This window comes from Eptesicus fuscus, chromosome 9 (genome assembly GCF_027574615.1).
Source record: "Eptesicus fuscus isolate TK198812 chromosome 9, DD_ASM_mEF_20220401, whole genome shotgun sequence".
NCBI classification, from domain to species: domain Eukaryota; kingdom Metazoa; phylum Chordata; class Mammalia; order Chiroptera; family Vespertilionidae; genus Eptesicus; species Eptesicus fuscus.
Window position 1 is genome coordinate 17218692 of NC_072481.1, and position 18752 is coordinate 17237443.

Sequence of the window (18752 nt, forward strand, 5' to 3'; positions counted from 1 at the left end):
GGAAATGAAAAACTTCAGTTATGCCAATATACAAGCATTGCACTTCTATTGCTCTATACAAAACACTTTCAGAGCCACACTCTGGAATGGGAAAAGGAGAGAAAACACGTGTAAGCTGGACAGGTTAAAAAAATGTCTAACTCTGACACAGCTTTACTCCCTACCCTGATCTAGAATGTCAAAAGAAAAAAAAAAAAGTTTAAAAGGTCAGAAGCAGAGGATGCTCAATGCACTCACGTGTAGCTCATACACAAAGCCTGAACAGCTTAGTTCTCATACTTCCTGACGTAGGTAACTACTGCTGCAGAATTAACGGTGCACAGTGACTAAAGCTCACAGGTGCTATCTGCCCTGCACTTGTTTTGCTCTATCCAGAACAGCATAATCAATGTGACGTGAAAATGACTCATAATTATGAAAGATGAAACATTTTTATGTTTCGCCAACTTATATCTTAGTTTTAAATTGAAATGTCTTTATGGGATTTTAATATTGCCTAAATGAACATAATGTACATCTATGAATTGATCCCTTAAGAGCAAAATAGGACCAAATCATTAGGAAAATGTAATGCCTTTAATACCTCATTTGTTGAATTTTTGTGTGACCAGCTCTCACCTTAAAAGAAAGTGATAGTATTCCATGTTTTACTTAACTGTAATAACTGCAATCTCTAGTTAGTAGATTCTCGGTAAGAGAAAGGGAGGAGATATTCATTCTCATAGGGGAAGTGTTTTAAAATCTACCTCTGGGTAAGAAAGTAAGAAAAATTGTTTTGTTTTATTTTAAAAAGGATACCAAAAAGCATTTACTTTAATTTTGTTTTTAAGCACAAAAACTAATTTATTTTAAAAATATGAACAACATTAAAGAACAGATTTTTACTGATCAAAATGGGTTATGGGTTTTATATGGCAAGAAATATTTATATGGCCAATAGTGGGGAAATAAATTTTCAAGCCATACAAAACTAAATGTTAAAATCTTGAATTTTGCTTTCTAGATATATGCTAATATTACTGTGATTTTTATAATGAAAATGGACTAATTTTCTTTTTTTCTTGAGATAAACTCTACGGTAAATTGTAAGAAAACCTTCTTTAAGGGAACAATTGGAAGATATTCCTTTCTACCTCTCCGATTTCTGCTATGAAAAGAAGGATCCTTTGTTGTTTCCATCCCTGAAAATTACCTTTCACATAATTCCATCACAACATGCATCTAAGATATTATTTTCCATCAATACAGTATTCTTCCTTCCTCCCAAAAATTTATAATTTAAAAGACCTTAAACATAAAAACATACTAAAAACAAGAATTCAAGTATTTACCACATTCCTAGCATTAACCAATGTGCTAAAACTTTTAATGTTAACATCTCACACCATTTTCTACAGTGGCACATGCTTACAATCAAAAGCCGAGTTTACTAGCAACCAGATGAAAGTGTTATATAACACAGACACAGTGATCCAGTATTTGACAATAACAAAAAGTACAGAATTACAATATAAATCTTAGTATTCTCATTTCCATGTAGTAGTTTTAGAGCTTAATATGATGGCTTGACATAGAAGGGGAAAGTGGATTCTTAATGTAATGTAAATGAACATAATTACAACTTAGCTAAACAGCCGATGAAATTATAAAACACGCTCTGAATTCATTTTTTTGTTTTGAGCACCTTTACAAGGCATTTGGATAGTAATATCTTTTCATATTTTTCCAGTTTCAATTTTTAGAACTGTTTCTACATACAATTATTTTATCACTTTTTTTGGAGTTTGTTAGTATCTATATGCCTTCATTGTTAAAAATCTGGGAAAATCTGCAACTGAGAACAGAAATAGTATTTCCCTACCTGCCAATGCTGACATGAAAAAAAATAAGAACTTTGGTTTGATTCAAAAAGGTCACATAATTTTAAATACTATGACTTCACATGCTCATAAATAAAAGCAGGATCATTTTATAATATGACAGCCATAATTTTTAATCCTTAGAAATTAGAAGGGAAATAATTAGCAACAAATATTTTATTTCAAAATTCTAATAAGATTCTAACCACACAATTTCTGCTTTGTGCCAAGTTCACCATAAAAATATTAAAGTATTAAGCTAAAATTACCCTTTAGTTGTAAATGGCCACAGGCAAGAACTTGGGTTACTTCAATGTGTTATTATAGCTCTTAAACAGAGAAAGGGAAATTTAAAATTAGGTGTGTAAATATTTTAAAGCACAGTATAAAGGTCGTTTTTTTTTCAGCGAAAACACAGTATATATCAATTTTAATTGTAACACCAAGAGAAGTGTCTAAATAGAGCAAAACAGTCTGATTATACACCCTAGCAGGGAAACTTGCATGCGGCTAAGTGTGCACAGAGATTTTCAAGAGTTAACTGAATAGCTTTCATACAGTTTTAAATAGAACAGGTAGCTCATAAATTTGATCATATCTACACTGTATTTTAGAAGTCTACTTACTACCCCTTCCAGAACCTTATATATATTTTCTGAGTACACCAAAGGCTACAGAAGTTTCCCTGGAAAAAATCAATTGTATCCCTCCCAAAATTAAATATATCTCAGCAATAATAGTTATAAATAGTAGCCTTAAGAAGTATTTAAAAAGTGGTCTATAACCACTTAAGATTTTTATTAATATGTGGATTGCTTCAGAATTTACAAGAAATAATTAGCAGCCCTAACTGGTTTGGCTCAATGGACGGACAGAACCTGCGGATTGAAGGGTCCCAGGTTCGATTCCGGTCAAGGGCATGTACCTTGGTTGCGGGCACATCCCCAGTAGGAGGTGTGCAGGAGGCAGCTGATCGATGTTTCTCTCTCATCTGATGTTTCTAACTCTCTATCCCTCTCCCTTCCTCTCTGTAAAAAAATCAATAAATATATTTAAAAAATCTACTCTCAGCAAATTTTAAGTAAACAATACCACTTAAAAAAAAGAAATAATTAGCAAATGTTTACCATGATACCCTCAAATATAAGTATGTGTATGTCTTGAAGAATGAAAACAAAAAGCAAAATACCCTCTTCTAATGGCTTTAAGATGATTGCTTCGAGTATTGTTATTCAATAATAACTGATCTATTCTAAAGGGGATCTATGAGCATCATCCTTATTCTATGGATAGGGCAACTGGGATTCAGAGATTTAAACAATTTGTCTGAGAATAATAGCAATCATGTTTCAGATTTAAGTAGAAATATATCCAATAAAGGGAGGATAGTGGTGATAGCTGACATTGTGAATGTACTTAATGCCACTGAATAGTATACTTTAAATGGTTAAAATAGTATTTGTTAAGCATATTTTTTTTTTAAAAAATCAAAGCAAAACATGAGACTAGAAATACCAAAATAATGATCAAATCTAAAAAGTTCTTATAAGTGGAGAAAAATCTATTTTTAAAAAATGTTGTCATAAAAACTGAGTATCAATGTGGAGAAAAACATATCCACATCATAGACTATGATTAATTCTAAATATATAAAGAACAAGTAGTATTTAAAAAATGGAGAAAAATAGAATAGCATACTTATCTGTAGAAAGAGATAAACTTTTGAGCAATAGAAGCATAAGCAACTAATCAACAGATCCAATTATGTAAGATATATTTTCACACAATGAAAAAACAATAAACCTAAAATTAAAAGAGTAAATAAATGTAAGCAACACCTGCAATAATCACAATAGATAAAGCTTAATGTCTACAATATAAATCCAACCATTTCAACACTTACTGATCATCTGTTCTGTGGCAACAATGACTAACATATATATCCATCAAAAGATACAAATAGTTTTCAAGATCAAATCAGCACCTGGGGAAAAAGATTCTCCCTACTAAATAAATCCTAATATTTTTAAGATACCACTTCATACCTATTCAACTACCAAAAATAAATCTAAACAACAAAACCTAGAGTTATCTGGACTCCAAGAAAATAAGAAATATTCAGGCACAGCTTTAAAATCAGACTGTTCTCCAGTTAAAAAGTATAAAAGAGGTCATAAAATTGCCCATGATCTGAATAATTTTTCTTGTTCTTTTTCTCCTAAAATTAAATAGAGGAGTAAGAATCTAACTCTATTTTAAAAAGAGAAAGCTTGTTTTCACAGAAATGAAAAATTAGAAACAACCAACACATGGAGAATGGTTTACTTATGCTGTAATTATACAATTGAACATTCTATATTAAGATGAAAACTATAACCTATTTCAATACAAGCTCATTTAAAATGTAAAAACAAAACAAAACAAAAAAACCCCTAAGATTTTGCAATAATTATAGAATAATGGCTGAAGTATAATTTGGTAGGAATCAAAAGCACAAAGAAATACAATGCTGGATGCTTAAGGTGTGTGTAGTAAAAAGTTTAGGTACATCACTTTTTAAATGCTTCTATAAAAATGTTCAAGTATGCTTTCCCTGCTGATAGTGCTCGCAAACATGGTGAATGTTCCTAAAACCCGCCGAACTTTCTGTAAGAAGTGTGGCAAGCATCAACCCCACAAAGTGACACCGTACAAGAAGGACAAGGATTCTCTGTATGCGCAGGGAAGGCGGCGTTATGACAGGAAGCAAAGTGGCTATGGTGGGCAGACTAAGCCTATTTTCTGAAAAAAGGCTAAAACTACAAAGGTTGTACTGAGGCTTGAATGCGTGGAGTCTAACTGCAGATCTAAGAGAATGCTGGCTATTAAGAGATGTAAGCATTTTGAACTGGGAGGAGATAAGAAGAGAAAGGGTCAAGTGATCCAGTTCTAAGCATCATATTTTGTTTTATTATATGACAATAAAATCTTGATATGTTCACTTAAAAAAAAGTTCAAGTATTAAACTAAAATTAGACACAAATTCCACATTCTGGCTCATCCATTTTCCTCAGGAAAAAACTTCAACTTTGAGGGAAAGGCAATTTAAATAGTAATGATCCTCCCTTACCCCCAAATCTTAAAAGAAGTCCATGATGACACTACTGACAGAAAGACTCATTTGATTTTCTTGCTCTGTCATCTCTTTCATAAGAAGTCAAGTTAGACACTGCACACAAACCCAGGGTTGCTTCATTTTATGGTTCTGAGTAAAAGCGTTCAACTTCCAACAGTTAAAAGAATTTGGTATCAGAAGACATTTCGCATTTGATTTTCCTCTTCTGGACAGAAAATAGTCACTCTGTGAATGGAAGAAAATTTATAACAAATGATGCTACAAGGAATATAGATTATTAAGTTGTTAGAGGTAACCCTTATTTTAGGGTTGAATAAACTAAACCGAAGATGTGAAGGCATTGCTTCATGATATCTGTTAAGTAGCAGAACCAGTAGTGGAACCCAAGATTCTGAACTCCCTTGTCTTACTTCCCTTCACGTAGAATTGAGCATAAAACCTTCCCTTTTAAAATTGCATTCCTAGGAGGAGCCCAAAGAGGACTGTTGGAGAGAGAGGTTCTTCCTTTCCATCCGGCCGCTGCCATCAGGTAAACCAAGATGGGCGCTTACAAGTACATCCAGGAGCTATGGAGGAAGCAGCAGTCCGATGTAATGCGCTTCCTTCTCAGGGTGCGCTGGTGGTAGAGGCCTCCCCCCTCCCTACCCCCACCTCCACTCCCGGCCCGACAGAGCGCGCAGGCTGGGCTACAAGGCCAAGTAAGGTTATGTCATATATTGGATTCGTGTGCGCCGTGCTGGCAGCAAGCGCCCTGTTCCTAAGGGTGCAACGTATGGCAAGCCTGTCCATCACGGTGTTAACCAGCTAAAGTTTGCTGCAAGTCTGCAGTCTGTTGCCAAAGAGCAAGTTGGACGCTACTGGGGGGCTCTGAGAGTCCTGAATTCTTATTGGATTGGTGAAGATTCCACGTACAAATTCTTCGAGGTTATCCTCATTGATCCATCCCATAAGGCTATCAGAAGAAATCCTGACACCCAATGGATCACCAAAACAGTCCACAAGCACAGGGAGATGCGAGGGCTGACATGTGCAGGCCGCAAGAGCCCTGGCCTCAGGAAGGGCCACAAGTTCCGCCACACTATTGGTGGTCCTCGCTGCGCAGCTTGGAGAAGGCACAATACTCTCCAGCTCCACCCTTACCGCTAATATAAGTAATGTTTGTAAGAGTCTTACCTAATAAACAATTTAGGACAGTCATGCCTGCTTAAAAGTGTTAATTTGTTAAAACTAGTCTGCAGATTGTTCCATGAATGCATTGTCACATTATAAAAGTTATAGGGCAATAATGTTTGAAGACTGTTAAGTCATGGTGTGTCTCGTTACTCAAGATACACTTTTGTCTTGGCTTTATGTCAGCGATTTTCAACCTTTTTCATCTCATGGCACACATAAATTACAAAATTCTGCAGCACACCAAAAAGTACTGTTTTGTCAATCTGACCAAAAAATAGGTATTTTGATCCATTATTTTTTAATTTGACAATCTAAGGGGGCTAGAGGTCAGTGCCCCTGACTAGTCAGGTATTGCATGTTTTAAAAAATTGTGTCCCAACAGTGTGCCACAGTATACTGATTGAAAATCGCTGCTTTATCTTATTAAGGAGTTTTCTATGTCAGTGTTTGGTATCATAGGTGTACAATTCTGTGAAAGAGTGCAAAACTAGCCAGGAGATGTGTTGGCGCATGTGATGAAACCTGCAGCTTTATTGGGGTAATGCAATGCTCTCTGCTTGTTTGTTTACTCTCAAAGGGCTGTTTTCTGGAGTTTGAATTTTGCTTGGGAATATGAAAGATAACCTAGTCCATTCTCATGGTCCTATGCAGAAAAATGAAAGTAGGGGGTTTATATTTTTAAGATTAACTCAATATAATTGCTGCTTCTGAAAGAAGAAAACTTTAAAAGAATGCCACCATTTTTTAGGAGAACAGAATGATCCTGTTGAAAGAGGGTTCTTAAAATTAAACATCCTAGTTTACCTAAAAAAAAAAAAATGCATTCCTAATATTACCTTAGGCTATTTATTCCCCTTCCTTCATTAATTCTTCAACTATTCTGTTATATTACTTTGACTTTGTGGTATAGTAACATGCTCTTAAACTTAAAACTTCTTTTTAAATGTGTTATCTGGCACTTTAAGACTTGCTAAAAATCCTAAAATAAGATCAGTTTTATGCTACTTTTTAACTTCCTGTACAGTCTAACAAAAATAACAATTTGCTTTCTCTTTACAACCGAAAGTCTTTAATTTCTAACGTACAGGCTTTGATCTACTGTTAATAAAACAGGTTATTTTAATCACAAAATATATGAAAATAAATTTTTACCATTTCTAGTCAGAGATAAAAGCATATTTTAGAAAAACAAAGTATCTCCCAACCTACCAAAACCTCAGTTATTAAGAAAGACTTTCCTGCTTCATTACTAGTTAATAATTAAGAATTTTTCAAAACGACTTACTCCTCTGACCTTTACCGTGGTCTCTATATCTGGCAGCTATTTCTGCTAAAATTAATTTTCTCTTGTTTCTAAGATTCTGTGGAATCTTGATCCTAAACTGCACAATGGCAGAGCCCACCTTCTTTTTAGTATCTGATAGCACATGGCGCGCATTCAATAAATATTCATTCAATCAAACAATTTCCAGGCTCTTGATTCCTCTAAATATTTACTTAAACTAGTTCATTAAGAATCTTCAGCCGAAGCCGGTTTGGCTCAGTGGATAGAGCGTCGGCCTGCAGACTCAAGGGTCCCGGGTTCGATTCCGGTCAAGGGCATATATCTTGGTTGCGGGCACATCCCCAGTAGGGGGTGTGCAAGAGGCAGCTGATCGATGTTTCTCTCTCATCGATGTTTCTAACTCTCTATCCCTCTCTCTTCCTCTCTGTAAAAAATCAATAAAATATATTTTAAAAAAAAAAAAGAATCTTCAATATATTTAGAGGCACAAAAAATTAAAATCTTCACTTTTCTCATTTCTCACCAGGGATGCCTTAAATCACAAATTTAATTCTTCACAAGGTTTTGTTAACTGATTTGAAAAACATCATTTTGAAGTTTGTGTTATCCCCCCAAAAGCAAGAAATGATAAACTTGATTTCAAATTTTAATATTATATTTATAACATGGGATCATAGCACTGATACTACTTACTTAGAGGTTAGAAGCCTTTATTATTTTCCCTCACTTATTAGTAGGCTAAAGGTTTTTTGTTTAGTTTTAAAATTTTACAGTTACAGTTTACATTCAATATTATTTTGTATTAGTTTTAGATGTGCAGCATAGTGGTTAGACAATCATATACTTTACAAACTGTTCCCTCTGATATTTCCATTATTCAACTGGCACCATACATAGTTATCACAATATTATTTATGTATATTTTTATGCTATACTTTACATTACCATAACTATTTTATAACTAGCAATATGGTAGAATAAAGTTTTAAATTAAAAAGAAAGGAAAGGAAGGAAGGAAGGAAAGAAGGGATTCACATCCTAATTCCCAGAAACTGCTGATTGTTACTTTATTTAGAAAAGAGTCTTTGCAGGATTAAATTAAGGATTTTGAGATGAGATTATCCTTGATTACCTAGGTGTTGTAAGTGCCACCTCATGTCCTTATAAGAGTAAGGTGGAGGGAAAATTAACTAACACATACAGAGAGAAGGTGATACAAAGATGGAGGCAGAGGCTGGAGGATATGGCCAAAGACTGCCAGCAGTCACCAGAAGCTGGAAGAAGCAAGGAATAGATTCTCCCCTTAGAGGCTATAAAAAAAGTGCAGCCTTGCCAACGCCTTGATTTCAGACTTCTGGCCTCCAGCACTGCGAGAGAATAATAAAATTCTGATGTTTTAAGCCTCCAAATTTGTGGTAATTTATTATGGCAGTCACAGGAAATTAATACAAATAGTATAGAAGTTTATTTTGTTTTTCATTCGTTTTGCTATTACCTCTCTGCTTTGGTTTGTTGGCCATCTGGACACTGAAGAAATACACAAGCTGAACACAAAGGTGAGAAATGAAGAAAAATACATAAATAAGACAAAACATGATTATACATACAGCTGCAAAAATGCTTCCACACATTAATAGGGTAAAAATAAAACACTCAAACACTTACCAAATAATTGGACAGTTTGCCTAACAGAACTGTCACATAACTACAAAGTTAGCATTCTCATGCTTTTGCTCTGAGCCGAACCCTAAATTTATAGTGGAAGAAATTCCCAGCTAACATAGTAATAACACTGGCAGTCCCAGGTATTTCATGGATCGTGAGAAGCCTTACTGATCTAATAATACCTTGAGAACAAACTCAAGTACAGACAGCCCCTGACTTATGACCGTTTGACTTATTATGCTTTTTCAACTTTATGATGGTTCAAAAGCAATACACATTCGGTAGAAACCGTACTTTGAATTCTGTTCTTCTTCCAGGCTAGTAATATGTGGTACAAAACTCTCTTATGAGACTGGGTAGCAGTAGCTCCCAGTCAGGCACACAATCACGAGGGTAAAGAACCAATACTCTACAGAATAGTGTGTTGCCTATGTTTTTGAGATATTGTGTTCTCAACACGTCTAAGGTAGGCAAGACTTAACTATGATGTTATAGGTTAGGTATATTAGTACATTTTTTACTTACGATATTATTAGAAAATATTTATTATATTTCCAACTTATGATGGGTTTATTGTGGCTGCATTGCAAATTGAGGAGCATCTGTACTACTATTTGTAAAATAGCACTTAAAATCAGAATACAACCACTATACTATTTGTTGTTTTGCTTAGGGGAAGAAAAAAAAAGACTGCTTAATGGAGTTAAATCTGGAAGATACACAAGTTCTCTTTTCCAGTTGATCTTAACTAACAATCTTAGGCAAACTATGCCTCAAGACTGAAACGCATATTTTTCTATTTTGAGTAAAGTATTTATTTTTTATTTCTTTCATGAAGTCATTTTTTATATCTATAGATTATGCTTCTCCATTAAAGCATTTACTAAACCTTTCATTTAAATTTACTGTGTTAAGCACTTTATCAAGAACATTATAAACAGATTATAGAATGGAAGTAGATCATCAGAAATTTTTGTTATTAGAAAAATGTGACTTTTCTAACTCGGCAAACAGCTTTTTTTATGGGTATTTCTTTCTTTGAGGCTTTCCTTTTTGTGTGTTTTAAACAGAACCCTAAAATCCTTTCTAAACAGTAAATATTCACAGAATATCTCAAACCAGGAGAAAAATACTAAAACAGAATAGGATAGATTATGCCAGATATTAAAGACATATTCTGAAAGAAATCATAATTATTTAGTGTGTTTTAGCTGCTATTTATAAAAAAAATTGTGTCAGTGTTGAAAAATGTCACTTAACACTAAAATGTATAGACTAAAAAGAGTAAAAATATAAAGGTTTGGCTAATTTAACAACAAAAAAAAAGCTGTTAATGCTAACTTCAAGCAAGAAAGTAAATGAGAAGAGTAAACTTTAAGAACTTACTCTTTTTCTTGCTGACTCTTAATTGAAACAATTTTCCCAGAGGCTTTCTGTATTATTTTCTGGTTGGTCTAAAATGAAGGGATCCAATCTACAGAGGCCATCAGCCTCAAACTTTGGAATCTCCTCTGACTGAAACTTAAAAAGGACTATATGCAAGTTAAACTCATTCACCAGAAGAATATATGACATATAAAGCATTCTGGAATAGATATGAACTGAAAAATATATTCTTGCAATAAAAATATATTCTTGCAAGACTAGTAGTGGTATCTTATAATTTGGTTTTGACATGTTAGAGCCAGAAATAAAAATTAAAATAAAGTTATACTAAATGCAATGTGGTATCTTGAGTTGGATCCTGGAAAAGAAAAAGGACATTAGTGGAAAAAATAGTGAAAGCTAAAGTTTGTGAAGCCTGGATTTAGTTAATAGTAATGTCCCAATATTGGTTTCTTAGTTTTGACAAATGTATCATAGTTATGTAAGCCCTACCTGGGTGGCTCAGTTGGCTGGAATGTCGTCCTGTACACTAGAAGGTTGTGGGTTTGATTCCCAGTAGGGGCGCGTACAGGAGGCAACCTATCAATGTTTCTCTCTCACATTGATCTCTCTCCTCTTCCTCTCTCTAAATATATATCCTGGGGTGAGGATTTAAAAACACACAAAAAACATTAACAAGAGGGGAAACTGGGTAAGGGGTACATGGAAACTCTCTGTACTATCTCTGAAACACTTCTGAAAATCTATTTCAGAATATTATTATATGAGCAGCACTGTTTTCTTTAAAAAATATTTAAATGGCTTATAGGCATAATACCAAAAGGGTGCAAAAATGTGTTAAACTTGCTTTATGAAACGTTTCTAAGTTTGTGATCACATTTTTATAGTCAATCATTCCAAATGCACTAAATAGGAGCTTATTATGTAATGAGGCAAATCAGAATAAGGGAAAGAGATGGGATTGAGAGTCAAAAGCATTTAGCTCTATTACCTACTAGCTATAAAACCTTGGGCAAGTCCGTTTTAGTTTCTCTTGTAAATAAAGATTTTATTTATCTTTAAAATATATTTTTATTGATTTCAGAGAGGAAAGGAGAGTGAAGGAGAGATAGAAACATCGATGATGAGAATCACTGATGGGCTGCCTCCTGCATGTCCCCTACTGGGGATCAAGCCCACAACTCAGGCATGTGCCCTTGATTGGAATTGAATCCAGGACCCTTTAGTCCGAAAGTCGACACTCTATCCACTGAGCCAAACCAGGTAGGGGTAGATTCATTTTACTTTATTTTAATTCAATTATTGAATACTTAGGAAAAGAGTCTAGTACCATGCACAGTGCCTAGCACATAGTAGAGGTATCCTAAAAGTATTAGTCCCCTTTGCATTCATAAGTGTCTTACTAAGCACTGGGAGTGGAAGAATAAATCAGGTCCATTTCCACAAGGCATCAATCTCCCAATCTATAAAATGGGGGCAAAACAGTATCTATCTCACAAAGCTGTTGGGAGAATTAAATACGTTAATAAATGTAAAGAGTTTATGATAGCTACCCTGATACATAATAAGTGTTAGGTGTTATTTGACTGATCCACCAAATACTTTACCACTTGTCCTAATGCCATTTACTAAATCTTGCCATTTTCTCTAATGACTTGAAATGCCAATTTTATAATGCATAAATCCATATATATATATATATATATATATATATATATATATATGAAATTTCTAGACTTTGTTACCAGTCTATTTGTTTTACAGTCTATTTGGTACTTCCTCAGAAACCAACTTGAAATATTATAATTTCCTAACATACCGTAGAGGGCTTTTTTTTTCTTCATGTGTTTCAATACTTGAAAGGCTAGCCTCTCTTCTTCCTTTTCCTTTCTCACATTTTATGCTTTCCAAATGAACTTCACAGTAATGTTATCAAGTTTTTAAAAAAATTAATGACATTTTAATTTAAATTGCATTAAGTACATAAAGTAATTTAGGGAAAACCAATAAGTTTACAATATTGAGCTCTCCTAAGAGCACAGCATTTCCAGTTAATCTTTTTAAAATGTCTCTTAGTAGAGCCTCTCCCCTTACTTATGTTGGTATTTTATCTTTTTGTTTCTTAGATTTTTCATTATATTTTCTAAAGAAGTTGCTTTTTATATGTAGGAAAGCTGTTGATACTGGTACATTAATTTTGTAAAGAGCCACGTTACCAAAGTCTCTTATTGTTTCCAACAATGAGAACAGTAAAATGGTTGATTCTTGAGTTTCATGCATACATTGGCCCCTGCTGCACAAAAATTTTGCTTCCTCTCTCCCCAATATTAATCACGGATATTGGCTTACACCTCCACTATAATATTATGTAACAGTGATAAATGTTCGGCATCCTTTTCTTGTTCCTTATGTTAATGAGAATACTTCTAGCATACCATTCACTAAGCATGACAATGGTTTTGGTTTGAAATAAGATTTTCTTAATCATGTGAAATAAGAATTCATCAATTTTAATTATACAGAGAATGCTTATCAGGAATTGATATTAATTAGGTCAAATGCTTTTTTGGCATCAAAAAATGATCATGTGGTTTTCTCTCACCTATTAATAGAGCATGTATATAGATTTTCTAATATTGAACCACATATGCATTTATTTCAGAGCTGAAACCCCGGGGCTAAAGATTATTTTCATGTACTGTTGAATTGAAGCTATATTAATATTTGTAAAATTTTTTCATATTTTCCTGTTTCATGCTGCCTAGAAAGTTTGGAATCAATATTTCATTAGCTTTCTTAAAAGAACTGTAAACTTTTTTTCTTTATCCATGCTCAACCAGTGTGCCGCAAGAATTTTTAAAACATGTAATACCTGATTAGTAAAGGGCATTGACCCCTTTTACCTTATATTGTAAAATTAGAAAACGAAAACAGCCAATACAATAATAGCCATCCAATGTGAATGAATCAAAATTATACCTATTTTTGCTCTGGCTTGGTAGCTCAGTTGATTATCATCTTGATACACCAAGGTTGTGGGTTTGATCCCTGGTTAGCGAACATACAAGAATCAACCAATGAATGCATAAATAAGTGGAACAACAAGTCGATATTTCTCTCTCTCTCTCTCTCTCAAAAATTAATTTAACAAAATAAATTATTTTTGTCAGATTGGCAAAAAATATAATACATTTTTGGTATGCCGGAGAATTTTAGTAATTACTGCCATGAGATGAAAAAGGCTGAAAATCACTGCTCTAGAAGAGCCAATAAGTATCTCTTCCTTGGGTATTTGAAATAGCATACCTATGAAAATATCTGGGTCTCAAGGTTTTTGTGGAGCAGTCCTTAAGACAACTTTAATTTATTCAGTGTTATCGGTCTATTAAATTTCTTTCTTCTGGGATCAAATCTGTTAATGTTTTTCTAAAATAGCCACTTCATGCTTGAGAAAATAATCATTATTAAAGGGGATAACCAAGTCATTGAAATTACCAATCACATTTTTAATATGACCACATGTGCCTGTAGAAATAAACACCAAGATCAATTAATGCATGTTTTAAAACTTCACAGCAACTATAAAGATTTATTTACCCATACCACCCCAAATAAAATTTTAGCAAATAATTTCTCCATCTTATGACTGGGCCTAAGTAATTTTTTAAATGTGTGGCTTAACTTTAATAAAATAGTGTCATGGGAATAAGAGATAGTAATGAATAGAACCTGAAAATCTAAAAAATAAAAATAAATAAAATAAAATAGCCGCTTCATCCAGATTGTCAAAATTATTTGTACAGTATGTGGTTATTTCATTCTCTTCTTTTGAATGCCGAATTCTACCACATAACTTCCCAAACTTCATCCCAATCAGTTTACTCTCAACCACCTTCCTATTGATCAAAATCAGGAATCAGAACATTGGGTTCAAGAGAGCTGACAATGCACACCCATTTATATTCCCTCTCCACAGAAATCCACTCTATAAAAATCCACTCTATAAAAATAATAGAATAAATACACAATTACAAAGAAAATAAAAATGGTGTTTTCAAGGGGCAAAAGACAACAGAATTTTAGAAGACAGAAAGTGAATAGAGGTTGATATCTGAGTCATTCACTTATTCATTATTTCAAAAAAATATTTTATGTACTAGGCATTATTCTAAGCACTGGAGATAAAGCCCTGTGCAAAAAGACAAAGTCCCTGCTCTCATTGCGTGGATATTCTAATCAGAGGGAAGAGACAGATAACCATGAGCTCATTATTTAGGCAGTGGTAAGAAAAATGAAATAGGATAGGGAAATAAAGAATCTTAATTCTGCAGTCGGGATTCTTTGACACATGTGGCCGCTGAAGTCTCAGCTATTAGTATTAATGATGAGCTATTGATTAGACAGGTTTCCTAAGAAAATCTTCCAGTCTAGACTGCTGGGCTCTGTATGTATAACAGGGCACATATTTAACACTCAGCCAGTCAATTTACAAATCTGCCTTAGTCTTCACTACCTACTTGCACAGAACCTAAAGATGATAGCTTAGGGCCTTCTCAGGCCTTTCCTAAACATGCACACAGCTCCACGCATATGCACAACCTTTTAGATTTCCCAGAAATATAGCAGAGCTTACAAATCCCCTTATGGCTATCTCATTCCTCAGCTTTTCCTTTTAAGCTTTTTGGTTAGCCTGGTGTTTGTCCCAACTGTTATTCACTATCACAGGCAGCCAAGATGTCCAACAACTGCCTCGAACTGTTTCCAGTGAATACCCTGACGGGGAAAAGGCTATTTGTACAGGAAGAGCTCCACATCAGGTCAAATACAGACAGTCTTGTGAATGTCTTTCAAGGAACCACCAAACAGGTCAAGTAATGACCATTCTCTGGGAATGGGGCTTTGAAGGGGTTCCAATCTTGTTCTGCCCCTTCCAGTGGCTTCTGGAGGCTGCTAGTTTTCACCATGATTGGGGGCAGTTGGTTTTCAAGGCTATTGTGGAGCTGGAGAGAGGGGAATAGAAACAAAGCAAGTTAAAATAATACAAAGTATACTGTTTTTGCTGAAATTCAGCCATTTTTCTTGAATAAATGTTCCCAGATTGCTGCAAGCCTTTTGTTAATTCTCATAGTTCTGGAAAAAGTTGTTCTATTTTTGTAAGTGTTCTCATTGCTCTTAGGAGAAAGTTTTCAGAGGTCCTTTCTCTGCCATCATTGTTGACATCGTCTGCATCTGACTTGAGAAACTTCCTCAGCTCAATCTTCATACTTATTAATTTGCTATTCAGTCTCTTTTTCATCTTTAAAATTTCAATATTTACATTTCTTATTTCTTCTGAAATTACTGATAATGCTTATTTTTAAAATTTCCTCCAATTTATACTATTCACTATTGCCTTAGTTTTAGGTGCATTTGGTATCTCTCATAGTATTAATCTTTCTCCAAAGACTAATTAATCTAGGTTATTAGTTCATATTTGCATTTTGGAAGTTTCAATTAAACAGTTTTTCTTCCGAGTGGATGAGTCTTTGTTCATCCGTTTTTATATGCAGGTTCTAGTTATATATACCCATTTCCAGTGCCTATAGAAGAGGGGTGAATTATGCTGTTAGGCAGTATCTGCAGTTAACTGGCTTTCTGGATATGAATCCCTATTTGTTCTGAACATCATATAAATTATTAGGGATATAGCTGGTCTCTATGCCAGGCTTCTGACTTGAGAGAATAGCTATCAGAGTATTACTCTAGAAAGAAACACTGGAGTTAGAAACTCACTTTGCGTTTTGCTTCCTCTGCTTTTGTAATACCAGTCTATAATTGCTTCAGTCTATTCTCGCTTCTTTCTCTAACGTCAAAATTCACCCATTCATTTATAAAATATTTATTGAGTGTCTACTGTATGCCAGGCACTATTTTAGATACTGGGAATTTAGTAATGAACAAAGTCCCCAGTCTCAAGGAAACTTATATTCTAGTAGAAAGATAAACAGATACATAAGGTAATAATTTCACAAAGTAACCCATGAAAAATATGGTTAACCATATGAAAAATAAAACAAAGTAAAGAACATAGAGTAACTACAGCAGGAGTAGGGAACCTTTCTTTTGCCAAGGGCCATTTGGATATTTATAACATCATTCATGAGCCGTACAGAATTATCAACTTAAAAATTAGCCTACTATATTTGATCAAACATTTAATTAATTCACCCCCAATGCCTTGGCAGGGCCAGACCAAATGATTTTGTGGGCCACCTTATATGGCCCAGGCCAGCCTTTCCACACCCCTGGACTACAGGGAAGCTATTTTATTTTATTGGGTTAATCCTCACATGAGGATATTTTTCCATTGATTTTTAGGGAGAGTGGAAGAGAGAGGAAGACAGAGAGAAACATAAATGTAAGAGAAACACATCGATTGGTTGTCTCCTGCACGTGCCCAACCAAAGTACATGCCCTTGACTGGAATCAAGCCTGGGACCCTTCAGTCCGCAGGCTGACACTCTACCCACTAGGCCAAACCAGCTAGGGCTATTTTACTCGATTTTTAAATTTTATTTTTATTGATTTCAGAGAGGAAGGGAGAGGGAGAAAGGGATAGAAATAGAAACATCAATGATGATACTCACTGACTGGCTGCCTCCTACACACCCCCTAATGAGGATCGAGCCTGCAACCTGGGCATGTGCCCTGACCAGGAATCCAACTGTGACCTCCTGATTCATAGGTGGATGCTCAACCACTGAGCCACACTGGCCAAACCAGGAAAGCTATTTTAGATAAGGTGATTTTTCCCTGATGTGGTAACATTTCATCAGAGATCTGAATAATGAAAAAGAAAGAGCTATAAGAAGATATGAAGATCTAGCCAGCGTGGTTCAGTGGTTGAGCCTAGACCTATGAACCAGGAGGTCACGGTTCAATTCCGGTCAGGGCACATGCCTGGGTTATGTGCTTGAGCCCCAGTATGGGGTTTGCAGGAGACAGCCAATCAATGAGTCTCTCTCATCATTGATGTTCCTATCTTTCTCTCCCTCTCCCTTCCTCTCTGAAGTCAATAAAAATATATTTTTAAGAAAGAGAAGATGTGAAGAAGGGCTTTCAGAAGGAACTAATAAGTGTGAAGAAACTGAAAGGATAACATCTAGGCATGTCTGAAAGGCCTCAGAAGTAGGTAAAGGGCCAGATCACACAACCTTGTAAAATACAACAGAGTTTAGGAAGGCAATGGGTGCTTCAGGCAAGAGAATGACATAATCTGATTTACATACACTAAATACTATGGGGAGAATAGACTATAAGGAAATATATGCCCTCTCCAGGCAGATGGTTCAATGTTTGGAAAACTTTTCTCTGGGCTTTATCTAGGGGACACACACCAGAAGATCAAAATTGAGAGCAAGGGTCAGGAAACTTGATGAATAGGCACCCTTCCATTCTTCATTTTTGTTTACTTAGAGTCTAGTACAGTGGTCGGCAAACTCTTTAGTCAACAGAGCCAAATATCAACAGTACAACAATTAAAACTTCTTTTGAGAGCCAAATGTTTTAAACTTAAACTTCTTCAAAATAGACTCACCCAGGCCGTGGTATTTTGTGGAAGAGCCACACTCAAGGGGCCAAAGAGCCGCATGTGGCTCGCGAGCCGCAGTTTGCCGACCACGGGTCTAGTACATTTCTGAAACTTCTACACATACTTTCAGCTGTGATTTCTACTCCTAGTTTCTCTACTGATGCAATGTTTCTTATCTTTCAGAAATTCACCAAAATCTCATCAGCTGGTGGCAACCATTTTTTATTTGCCACCTTTTAAAAAACATCTAACATATCTGCTAACATATTAACTTAGATTCCTGCTAAAATAAACACAAATATCCAGCAGATCTACATTCAGCAGACATCCCTTAAGGCTTTTTTAGAAGGACTTTAAGAGAACCTTTTAGCTCTCATAATTCAGACAACAGCACAAATCACATTTCTGTGGCCAAAAAATATTGCAACCAACTAACTATACCTTCCCTGATGGATTTTCTGCAGACAGGCAAAAACCATCACCATGCTGGACAACTCCTTCCATATAAATAAATAGCTTAGCCAACTGACTCTGGTAAAGCTGATGAATTCTTCTAGCTTCTTTATTTGGGAGGCATGACTGATAACATATCATGGTACTGTCAGCTGTAGGAATATTTATAGTAACTTTACACTTAACACATTGTGGACCAGTAGTTTTATTGCCAGCTTTACCCAGTGGCCAGATAAGTTTCTATTG

The 18752-nt window shown here is 34.9% G+C and overlaps 1 protein-coding gene and 2 pseudogenes across 5 annotated transcripts in view; 2 read left to right on the top strand and 1 right to left on the bottom strand.

The window, feature by feature from the left end:
- Positions 1-6164, top strand: part of LOC103291883 (60S ribosomal protein L15-like) — a 34085-nt pseudogene extending 27921 nt beyond the window's left edge.
- EYA3 (EYA transcriptional coactivator and phosphatase 3) overlaps positions 1-18752 on the bottom strand; it is a 96233-nt gene that overhangs the window by 65210 nt on the left and 12271 nt on the right. The gene's annotated exons all lie outside the window — the stretch shown is intronic.
- On the top strand, positions 4461-4791 carry LOC103291882 (60S ribosomal protein L36a-like; annotated as a pseudogene).